This window comes from Aegilops tauschii, chromosome 6 (assembly GCF_002575655.3).
Source record: "Aegilops tauschii subsp. strangulata cultivar AL8/78 chromosome 6, Aet v6.0, whole genome shotgun sequence".
NCBI lineage: Eukaryota > Viridiplantae > Streptophyta > Magnoliopsida > Poales > Poaceae > Aegilops > Aegilops tauschii.
The window spans coordinates 79080056-79092961 of NC_053040.3; positions in this window are offsets into that span (position 1 = coordinate 79080056).

Below are 12906 nucleotides of genomic sequence, written 5' to 3' on the forward strand. Positions count from 1 at the left end.
ACTATACCTATGCGCAATTTTGAAACTTTTAATGATTTTTTTGTAAAATGTTCAAGAACTCCTCAGGGCCGTCGAATCTGAGATTCAACAGCTCCCAGGAGCCCATATCATGGTACCACGTAAGCCTTGGTATCACCAGATATCTTCCCAACATGGTGTCTATCCAAATATTCTCTCACAATTTCGTTTTCCTTTTCTCCTCCTAGAAACCAGCCCCACGCGCCTATCCCTTTCAAATTGTAGAAAACCAGTATTTAGTAAAAACCGACTGTTGCGCACCTTTCTTCAATCATGGAAATTTTATGAAGTTTTGACTTAAAACAAATCTTATATGTGGAGTAAAGAAAAATAAAACATTTCCGTATTAACTCTGACGTGAAGCAATCGTTAGGCCTATCGTATGTCTTCGATTATATTTTGATCTCATGGCTGCGGGACGCATTCAAAGTATGCGCTATGCCTATAAGCCCAACACTAACCACCCGACTTGTTAGCCCAACTTCTCATAAACTCTCCATGATTTAGTCGCCTGAACAAGCTCTCCTCATCTACCGTGGCTGTCCGTGCTCAGCGCCGAGCTCACCATGCTCCTCGCCGCCACAACTCCCTCCATACCACAAGTTGGTGACCCACAAGTAGTAGTAGTATTTAGGGGCTATTTTGTTCAGTTCATCTGACTATAGATGTGGTGGAACTATACAACGTACTTAAAATTAGCTATTATATATAGTTGAACTAGCTATTTCAGTACATGGTTGGCAACAATTGGGGAAAAGTTTAGACGGTACAACTGTCGAGTTGAACTGTTTGTATAAATTAAGTACGACTGCTTAATCTATGAATGAAATTTATGCTTAATTACTGAATTTTAGTTGCAAAAATTAGATGCTGCTAGTGATTTGTAGCTTCATATTTTGACAAATCGCAGTGTTACAAGGATTGACAAATCTTACCAAATTGTTTGTACGTGGTTGCACACGGGTCATCCAAAATAACCGTTTGCGTTGAAGGGATGCACAAATCCTGCGCTGCTCTCACTTTGCATACGGGTGTTCTATCTAAAACGTTTGCGATCAAGAGCTGCAGAAATCCTGCTCGGCACATTTTCTCTTGGCTTCCTGGGGAAGCTGTCGATTTGCATACGGGTGTTCTAAACTAAAACGTTTGCGATGAGTGTTATATATTTAAAAAGCGAATTAAACTGCGGCTTGGGCGCCATTAATGGAGAGGATGCGAGCAAGGCATGCGGCCATGGAAGTCAAAGGGCTCGCTTCCCAATGAGCCTGCGCAGCGTACAGCTCGCACGCTTCCCGGTGAGCCCGCGCACTCAAGGACAGCTTGCACGCCTCTCGGTCAGCCTGCGCACCGGACGGCGCTCACACGCCTCCCGTTCAGTCAAGGTCAAGCAGCTGTCCGCACGGCACCTCCTACAGCCATTAAAACCAAGACACGTGGCGTGACGTGAATGGTTAACATAATTTTGGATTACTAGAATTTAAAAATTAGGCATCTCAATGTTTTGCAGGCAATCAACGGTGCCCTGGTGTTTGAAATTCATTCCAATTTCTTGCATGGGACCTAAGCATGCACCCAAGGACACATATTTGATTTTTCAACCAATTTATATGCACTAGAGCATGTGCATGTAGTTTAAATTTGAATTATGCACATAAAATGCATTGAAAACTCAGTTACTGCATAAAAATGTCCAAACGAACCCCGAAAAATCACACAACACTCCTGTTGTTCTATGTTGACACGAGAAAAAAAATTTGAAAGCAATAAGAGGCAATGGATATCATTTCGTCCACAAAGGTGGGACGTTTACTACCGAAAACCATCATGCTTGTTGTGAGAAGATTCGGTTTGTGAGAAGCATATACCCAAACCTGCCCCAAATGGGACAAAATTTGCATCACGGCATGTTGATGCCGCTCCATGATAGCATGCCAAGTTTCATGAATTTCAGACGAGTTTTGGATTTACTAGAATTTAAAAACCAGGCATCTCAATGTTGGGGAACGTAGCAGAAATTCAAAAATTTCTACGCATCACCAAGATCAATCTATGGAGTAATCTAGCAACAAGGGGAAGGGGACTGCATCTACATACCCTTGTAGATCGCGATGCGGAAGCGTTGCAAGAACGCGGATGAAGGAGTCGTACTCGTAGCGATTCAGATCGCAGTTGATTCCGATCTAAGCGCCGAACCACGGCGCCTCCGCGTTCAACACACGTGCAGCCCGGTGACGTCTCCCACGCCTTGATCCAGCAAGGAGAGAGGGAGAGGTTGGGGAAGACTCCGTCCAGCAGCAGCACAACGGCATGGTGGTGATGGAGGAGCGTGGCAATCCTGCAGGGCTTCGCCAAGCACCGCGGGAGAGGAGGAGGAGGGAGAGGGGTAGGGCTGCGCCAAGAGAGAGGAAGTCTCATGTCTCTGGCAGCCCCAAACCCCCACTATATATAGGGGAAGGGGAGGGGTTGCGCCCCCATCTAGGGTTCCCCCCCCCCAAGGGGTGCGGCCAGCCCTAGATGGGACTTGGGGGCGGCCAAGGGGGGGAGAGAGGGGGGCGCCCTACTAGATGGGCCTTAGGCCCATCTTAGCCTAGGGTTTCCCCCTTCCCCCCCTTCCTGCGCCCTGGGCCTCTTGTGGGGGGGCGCACCAGCCCACCTGGGGCTGGTCCCCTCCCACACTTGGCCCACGCAGCCCTCTGGGGCCAGTGGCCCCACCTGGTGGACCCCCGGGACCCTCCCGGTGGTCCCGGTACGTTACCGATAGCACCCGAAACTTTTCCGGTGACCAAAACAGGACTTCCCATATATAAATCTTTACCTCCGGACCATTCCGGAACTCCTCGTGACGTCCAGGATCTCATCCGGGCCTCCGAACAACATTCGGTAACCACGTATATCTATTCCCTATAACCCTAGCGTCATCGAACCTTAAGTGTGTAGACCCTACGGGTTCGGGAACCATGCAGACATGACCGAGACGTTCTCTGGCCAATAACCAACAGCGGGATCTGGATACCCATGTTGGCTCCCACATGTTCCACGATGATCTCATCGGATGAACCACGATGTCGGGGATTCAATCAATCCCGTATACAATTCCCTTTGTCTATCAGTATGTTACTTGCCCGAGATTCGATCGTCGGTATCCCGATACCTTGTTCAATCTCATTACCGGCAAGTCTCTTTACTCGTTCCGTAACACATCATCCCGTAATCAACTCCTTGGTCACATTGTGCACATTATGATGATGTCCTATCGAGTGGGCCCAGAGATACCTCTCCGTTTACACGGAGTGACAAATCCCAGTCTCGATTCGTGCCAACCCAATAGACACTTTCGGAGATACCTGTTGTGCACCTTTATAGCCACCCAGTTACGTTGTGACGTTTGGTACACCCAAAGCATACCTACGGTATCCGGGAGTTGCACAATCTCATGGTCTAAGTAAATGATACTTGACATTAGAAAAGCTCTTAGCAAATGAACTACACGATCTTGTGCTAGGCTTGGGATTGGGTCTTGTCCATCACATCATTCTCCTAATGATGTGATCCCGTTATCAACGACATCCAATGTCCATGGTCAGGAAACCGTAACCATCTATTGATCAACGAGCTAGTCAACTAGAGGCTTACTAGGGACATGGTGTTGTCTATGTATCCACACATGTATCTGAGTTTCCTATCAATACAATTCTAGCATGGATAATAAACGATTATCATGAACAAGGAAATATAATAATAACCAATTTATTATTGCCTCTAGGGCATATTTCCAACAGTCTCCCACTTGCACTAGAGTCAATAATCTAGTTCACATCACCATGTGATTAACACTCACAGGTCACATCACCATGTGACCAACATCCAAAGAGTTTACTAGAGTCAACAATCTAGTTCACATCACTATGTGATTAACACTCAACGAGTTCTGGTTTGATCATGTTATGCTTGTGAGAGAGGTTATTAGTCAACGGGTCTGAACCTTTCAGATCCGTGTGTGCTTTACGAATATCTATGTCATCTTGTGGATGCTACCACGCGCTACTTGGAGCCATTTCAAATAACTGCTCTACTATACAAATCCGGTTTACTACTCAGAGTCATCCGGATTAGTGTCAAAGTTCGCATCGACGTAACCCTTTACGACGAACCCCTTTTCACCTCCATAATCGAGAAAATCCTTAGTCCACTAGATACTAAGGATAAGTTCGACCGCTGTCATGTGATCCATTCCCAGATCACTATTGTACCCCTTGACCAACTCATGGCAAGGCACACTTCATGTGCGGTACACAGCATAGCATACTGTAGAGCCTACGTCTAAAGCATAGGGGACGACCTTCGTCCTTTCTCTCTCTTCTGCTGTGGTCAGGTCTTGAGTCTTACTCAATACTCACACCTTGTAACACAGCCAAGAACTCCTTCTTTGCTGATCTATTTTGAACTCTTTCAAAATCATGTCAAGGTGTGCGTTCTTTGAAAGTATCATCGGGCGTCTTGATCTATCTCTATAGATCTTGATGCCCAATATGTAAGCAGCTTTATCCAGGTCTTCCTTTGAAAAACTCCTTTCAAACAACCCTTTATGCTTTCCAGAAATTTTACATCATTTCGGATCAACAATATGTCATTCACATATACTAATCAGAAATGTTGTAGCGCTCCCACTCACTTTATTGTAAATACAAGTTTCTAACAAACTTTGTATAAACCCAAAAACTTTGATCACTCCATCAAAGCGTATATTCTGACTCCGAGATGCTTGCTCTAGGCCATGGAAGGATCGCTGGAGCTAGCATACCTTTTAGCATCCTTAGGATCGACAAAACCTTTCTGATTGTATCACATACAACCTTTCCTTATGAAAACTGGTAAGGAAACTTGTTTTGACATCCATCTGCCAGATTTCATAAATGCAGCTAATGCTAACATGATTCCGACAGACTTAAGCATCGCTACGGATGAGAAAATCTCATCGTAGTCAACTCCTTGAACTTGTGAAAATACTCTTTGCCACAAGTCGAGCTTCATAGACGGTAACATTACCGTCCATGTCTGTCTTCTTCTTAAAATCCATCTTCACCCAACAGCCTTACGACCATCAAGTATTTCTTCCAAAGTCTATACTTTGCTTTTATACATGGATCCTCTCTCGGATTTCATGGCCTCGAGCCATTCGTCGAAATCCGGGCCCACCATCGCTTCTCCATAGCTCGTAGGTTCATTGTTGTCTAGCAACATGACTTCCAAGACAGGATCACGTACTTCTCTGAAGTAGCACGCATCCTCGTCGTCCTACGATGTTTGGTAGTGACTTGATCCGAAGTTTCATGATCACTATCATAAGCTTCCACTTCGATTGGTGTAGGTGCCACAGGAACAACTTCCTGTGCCCTGCTACACACTAGTTGAAGTCATGGTTCAATAACCTCATCAAGTCTCCACCATCCTCCCACTCAATTCTTTCGAGAGAAACTTTTCCTTGAGAAAGGACTCGTTTCTAGAAACAATAATTTTTGCTTCCAGATCTGAAATAGGAGGTATACCCAACTGTTTTGGGTATTCTATGAAGATGCATTTATACGCTTTGGGTTCGAGCTTATCAGCCTGAAACTTTTTCACATAAGCATCGCAGCCCCAAACTTTTAAGAAACGACAACTTAGGTTTCTCTAAACGGTGTCGTCTCAACGGAATTGCATGGTGCCCCTTTTAAAGTGAATGCGGTTGTCTCTAATGCCTAACCCATAAACGATAGTGGTAAAGAGACATCATGGTATGCACCATATCCAACAGGGTGCAGTTATGATGTTCGGACACACCATCACACTGTGGTGTTCCAGGCGGTATTAATTGTGAAACACTTTCCACAATGTCTTAATTGTGTGCCAAATTCGTAACTCAGATATCTCTATGATCATATCATAGACATTTTATCCTCTTGTCACGACGATCTTCAACTTCACTCTGAAATTACTTGAACCTTTCAATAATTCAGACTTGTGTTTCATCAAGTAAATATTCTCAGCATCTACTCAAATCATCTGTGAAGTAAGAACATATTGATATCCACTGCGTGCCTCAGCACTCATTGGACTGCACACATCAAATGTATTACTTCCAACAAGTTGCTCTCTTGTTCCATCTTACTGAAAACGAGGCCTTTCAGTCACCTTGCCCATGTAGTATGATTTGCATGTCTCAAGTGATTCAAAATCAAGTGAGTCCAAACGATCCATCTGCATGGAGTTTCTTCATGCATGTATACCAATAGACATGGTTCGCATGTCTCAATCTTTTCAAAAACGAGTGAGTCCAAAGATCCATCTACATGGAGCTTCTTCATGCGTTCTATACCAATATGACTCAAATGGCAGTGCCACAAGTATGTGGTACTATCATTACTATCTTATATCTTTTGGCACGAACATGTGTATCACTGCGATCGAGATTCATTTTAGGTGCAAGACCATTAAAGGTATTATTCAAATAAACAGAGTAACCATTATTCTCCTTAAATGAATAACCGTATTGCGATAAACATAATCCAATCATGTTTATGCTCAACGCAAACACCAATCTCGATGGTAGAGGGAGCATGTGATGCTTGATCACATCAACCTTGGAAACACTTCCAACACACATCGTCATCTCACCTTTAGCTAGTCTCCATTTATTCCGCAGCTTTTATTTCGAGTTACTAACACTTAGCAACCGAACCGGTATCTAATACCCTGGTGCTGCTAGGAGTACTACTAAAGTACACATTCATATAATGTATATCCAATATACTTCCGTCGACCTTGCCTGCCTTCTCATCTACCAAGTATCTAGGGTAGTACTGCTTCAGTGACCGTTCCCCTCATTACAGAAGCACTTAGTCTCGGGTTTGGGTTCAACCTTAGGATTCTTCACTAGAGCACCAAATGACTTGCTGTTTCATGAAGTATCCCTTTTTGCCCTTGCCCTTCTAGAAACTAGTGGTTTTACTAACCATCAACAATTGATGCTCCTTCTTGATTTCTACTTTCGCGGTGTCAAACATCGCGAATAGCTCAAGGATCATCATGTCTATCCCTGATATGTTATAGTTCATCACGAAGCTCTAATAAGCTTGGTGGCAGTGACTATGGAGAACCATCACTATCTCATCTGGAGGATTAACTCCCACTCGATTCAAGTGATTGTGGTACTCAGACGATCTGAGCACATGCTCAATGATTGAGCTTTTCTCCTTTATTTTTGCAGGCTTAAGAAACTTGTCAGAGGTCTCATACCTCTTGACGTGGGCACTAGTCTGAAATCCCAATTTCAGTCTTCGGAACATCTCATATGTTCTGCGACGTTTCAAAAACGTCTTTGGTGCCACAATTTTAAACCGTTCAACATTACGCACTGAACTATCACGTAGTCATCAAAACGTGTATGTCAGATGTTCGCAACATCCACAAACGACGCTCGAGGTTCAGCACACCGAGCGGTGCATTAAGGACATAAGCCTTCTGTGCAGCAGTGAGGACAATCCTCAGTTTACGGACCCAGTCCGCATAATTGCTACTATCAACTTTCAACTAAATTTTCTCTAGGAACATATCTTAAACAGTAGAGCTAAAGCATAAGCTATGACATAATTTGCAAAGACCTTTTGACTATGTTCATGATAATTAAGTTCATCTGATTATTTAATGAACTCCCACTCAGACAGACATCCCTCTAGTCATCTAAGTGATACATGATCCGAGTCAAACTAGGCCTTGTCTGATCATCACGTGAGACGGACTAGTCATCATCGGTGAACATCTCCATGTTGATCATATCTGTTATACGACTCATGTTCGACCTTTCGGTCTCTTGTGTTCCGAGGCCATGTCTGTACATGCTAGGCTCGTCAAGTCAACCTAAGTGTTTCGCATGTGTTCCGAGGCCATGTCTGTACATGCTAGGCTCGTCAACACCCGTTGTATTCGAACGTTAGAATCTATCACACCCGATCATCACGTGGTGCTTCGAAACAACGAACCTTCGCAACGGTGCACAGTTAGGGGGAACACGTCTCTTGAAATTTTAGTGAGGGATCATCTTATTTATGCTACCGTCATTCTAAGCAAATAAGATGTAAACGGGACAAACATCACATGCAAATCATAAAGTGACATGATATGGCCAATATCATCTTGCGCCTTTGATCTCTATCTTTGAGGCGCGGCATGATCACCTTCGTCACCGGCATGACACCATGATCTCCATCATCATGATCTCCATCATCGTGTCTTCATGAAGTTGTCTCGCCAACTATTACTTCTACTACTATGGCTAACGGTTAGCAATAAAGTAAAGTAATTACATGGCATTTTTATTGACACGCAGGTCATACAATAAATTAAGACAACTCCTATGGCTCCTGCCGGTTGTCATACTCATCGACATGCAAGTCGTGATTCCTATTACAAGAACATGATCAATCTCATACATCACATATATCATTCATCACATCCTTTTGGCCATATCACATCACATAGCATGCCCTACAAAAACAAGTTAGACGTCCTCTAATTGTTGTTGCATGTTTTACGTGGCTGCTATGGGTTTCTAGCAAGAACGTTTCTTACCTACGCAAAAGCCACAACGTGATATGCCAATTTCTATTTACCCTTCATAAGGACCCTTTTCATCGAATCCGATCCGACTAAAGTGGGAGAGACAGACACCCGCTAGCCACCTTATGCAACTAGTGCATGTCAGTCGGTGGAACCTGTCTCACGTAAGAGTATGTGTAAGGTCGGTCCGAGCCGCTTCATCCCACGATGCCGCCGAATCAAGATAAGACTAGTAACGGCAAGTAAATTGACAACATCGATGCCCGCAACTACTTTGTGTTCTACTCGTGCATAGAAACTACGCATAGACCTAGCTCATGATGCCACTGTTGGGGAACGTAGCAGAAATTCAAAATTTTCTACGCATCACCAAGATCAATCTATGGAGTAATCTAGCAACGAGGGGAAGGGGAGTGCATCTACATACCCTTGTAGATCGCGATGCGGAAGCGTTGCAAGAACGCGGATGAAGGAGTCGTACTCGTAGCGATTCAGATCGCAGTTGATTCCAATCTAAGTGCCGAACCACGGCGCCTCCACGTTCAACACACGTGCAGCCCGGTGACGTCTCCCACGCCTTGATCCAGCAAGGAGAGAGGGAGAGGTTGGGGAAGACTCCGTCCAGCAGCAGCACAACGGCATAGTGGTGATGGAGGAGCGTGGCAATCCTGCAGGGCTTCGCCAAGCACCACGGGAGAGGAGGAGGAGGGAGAGGGGTAGGGCTGCGCCAAGAGAGAGGAAGTCTCATGTCTCTGGCAGCCCCAAACCCCCACTATATATAGGGGAAGGGGAGGGGCTGCGCCCCCATCTAGGGTTCCCCCCCCCCCAAGGGGTGCGGCCAGCCCTAGATGGGACTTGGGGGCGGCCAAGGGGGGGAGAGAGGGGGGCGCCCCACTAGATGGGCCTTAGGCCCATCTTAGCCTAGGGTTTCCCCCTTCCCCCCTTCCTGCGCCCTGGGCCTCTTGTGGGGGGGCGCACCAGCCCACCTGGGGCTGGTCCCCTCCCACACTTGGCCCACGCAGCCCTCTGTGGCCAGTGGCCCGACCTGGTGGACCCCCGGGACCCTCCCGGTGGTCCCGGTACGTTACCGATAGCACCCGAAACTTTTCCGGTGACCAAAACAGGACTTCCCATATATAAATCTTTACCTCCGGACCATTCCGGAACTCCTCGTGACGTCCGGGATCTCATCCGGGACTCTGAACAACATTCGGTAACCACGTATATCTATTCCCTATAACCCTAACGTCATCGAATCTTAAGTGTGTAGACCCTACGGGTTCGGGAACCATGCAGACATGACCGAGACGTTCTCCGGCCAATAACCAATAGCGGGATCTGGATACCCATGTTGGCTCCCACATGTTCCACGATGATCTCATCGGATGAACCACGATGTCGGGGATTCAATCAATCCCGTATACAATTCCCTTTGTCTATCGGTATGTTACTTGCCCGAGATTCGATCGTCGGTATCCCGATACCTTGTTCAATCTCGTTACCGGCAAGTCTCTTTACTCGTTCCGTAACACATCATCCCGTGATCAACTCCTTGGTCACATTGTACACATTATGATGATGTCCTACCGAGTGGGCCCAGAGATACCTCTCCGTTTACACGGAGTGACAAATCCCAGTCTCGATTCGTGCCAACCCAACAGACACTTTCGGAGATACCTGTAGTGCACCTTTATAGCCACCCAGTTACGTTGTGACGTTTGGTACACCCAAAGCATACCTACAGTATCCGGGAGTTGCACAATCTCATGGTCTAAGGAAATGATACTTGACATTAGAAAAGCTCTTAGCAAACGAACTACACGATCTTGTGCTAGGCTTAGGATTGGGTCTTGTCCATCACATCATTCTCCTAATGATGTGATCCCGTTATCAACGACATCCAATGTCCATGGTCAGGAAACCGTAACCATCTATTGATCAACGAGTTAGTCAACTAGAGGCTTACTAGGGACATGGTGTTGTCTATGTATCCACACATGTATCTGAGTTTCCTATCAATACAATTCTAGCATGGATAATAAACGATTATCATGAACAAGGAAATATAATAATAACCAATTTATTATTGCCTCTAGGGCATATTTCCAACAGGCAATGGATATCGTTTCGTCCACAAAGGTGGGACGTTCCCTACCGAAAACCATCATGCTTGTTGTGAGAAGCTCCGGTTTATGAGAAGCATATACCCAAACCTGTCCCAAATGGGACAAAATTTGTATCACGGCATGTTGATGCCGCTCCATGATAGCATGCCAAGTTTCATGAATTTCAGTCGAGTTTTGGATTTACTAGAATTTAAAACCAGGAATCTCAATGTTTTGCCGGCAATCAACGGTGCCCTGGTGTTTGAAATTCATTCCCATTTCTTGCATGGGACCTAAGCATGCACCCAAGGACACATATTTGATTTTTTAACCAATTTATATGCACTAGAGCATGTGCGTGTAGTTCAAATTTGAATTGTTCACCTGAAATGGCTAGAAAACCAATTTAATGTATAAAATGTTCAAACGAACCCTGAATAATTCCAATTCTTTTATGACACACATATAGTTGCATGTTCACTCCAGATAAAAGGTCTAGCAATTCAAACACCGTCCATTGCCGCCGTGACCCCATTATGTAATTCAAATCAAGATGAAAAATCAAGTAGATCGCACACAGTTTATTATCAGCAACCGTGTGAGATGTAGTACAAAACATCTTGAAGCACCGTCGGTGTATAGTACGCCTATGGCTTACGCGAGAAGGTGCGTCGGCTACAGTCCACAGCCGGCGTGTCAAGCACACTAGCTCGCTCCCCAAATATCATTTCACTGTTCAATCGTCGCCGGTGAAAGATAGGCACGTTGACCCGCGTCGTGAGGGCAACATCGGTGGCCCACTCCGGCGAGAGCGCGGCCGCAGCCGCCATGCGCATGCTAACAAGGTGCATGAGCGCGGCCGCAATTTGCGACCGGGCGGCAAAGGCAGCCCAAATGGCCGATGTTGCTTCTCAGGTGGCGGCAGCAACATCTGCCTCGGGGATAGCAACTGGCGAGAGCGGCACAACAGCTGTCTGTTTCGCAGCGGCGGCCTTAGCCCTGATGGAGGCCGCCTACGACCATGTCGAGGCCGCCCATGCCTAGCTCCTGGCGGTCACCGCACAAATCAAACGAAGCTTCTCCGACAACGGTCGGCAACCCACGGCCGAAGAGCTGGCAATCGCCGAGAGCGTTCGAGCAGCTATCCGTTCCTCCGCCGCATACCTTGCGACGACTGAGCCCGTCCAAGCCCAGATCCCGTCCGCCCATGCCCAGCTCGTGGCGGCCTTTTCCAAAGAGATGGCGGACGCGGATGGCGAGATGCTTGCCGAGTATGGTGCGATGGATGCCATGGAGCCCCTTCCCCAGGAGACCATCGGGCGCGAGCTGGACATGGAGGCAGCGACGGAGATCGACGAGCACCAGCCGTAGTAGTACTCTATGTTTTGTTTAATTAAGAGCGCCTGTCTTTAATTTGTTAGAGTAATGTTTAGGTCAGCTACCTATGTTTAATTGCTGAACTTGCTCGATTAAGAAGTGTGGGTGTGCTGTAGTCTCCTTTGTGTACCCAAATTATGCAATGACGTGGATGACCACTGTAACCATGGAAATTCGAACCAAAACTTTTGACGTTCAAACTCATCACACACGGGTTAAGCTATCTGAATCGTTTGTGATGTCCATATATCATACAAAGTTCTGAATAAGGGACCGTGTCTGATGACACTTTGCGCGCTAGTTTTTTGGCTGAAGCAATTCCAAATTTTTGGCTTCCGCGGAAATATCTACCTCCCCGCCCCCTCCCCCTTACCAAAAGCCACATTTCCCCTCTTTCCGCCTTTCTTTCCAAGTTGAAACCTTCACTCCTTGCTTGCAGCGCTGCCGCCTCCTCGCCGGCGGCCCTCCTTCACAAAATCTAGTGAATTGTGCTATCTAATTTCACCATGCAATCTGTGCTCTAGTGTATATGTTCTCTATGTCGTGCAGTGTGGTGCTCACTTATTAACTGTTTTGTTAATTAGTTGTCGTCTTGAGTTAACTGTTTGGTTCAATTCTGCAAATGTGATGTTCAATTCTTCAGGCTGCAATTTTGTATTGTCTTTCATGTGAGAAATAAATCGAATTTATCTTTACAAAATTGTGGGTACATTCTGTTATTGTATACCATGTGAGGAGTAAATTGAATTTTGCTGTAGTAAATACATGAGAAACAAATACAATTGCTACAATTGGCTGTAGTTAACTGTTT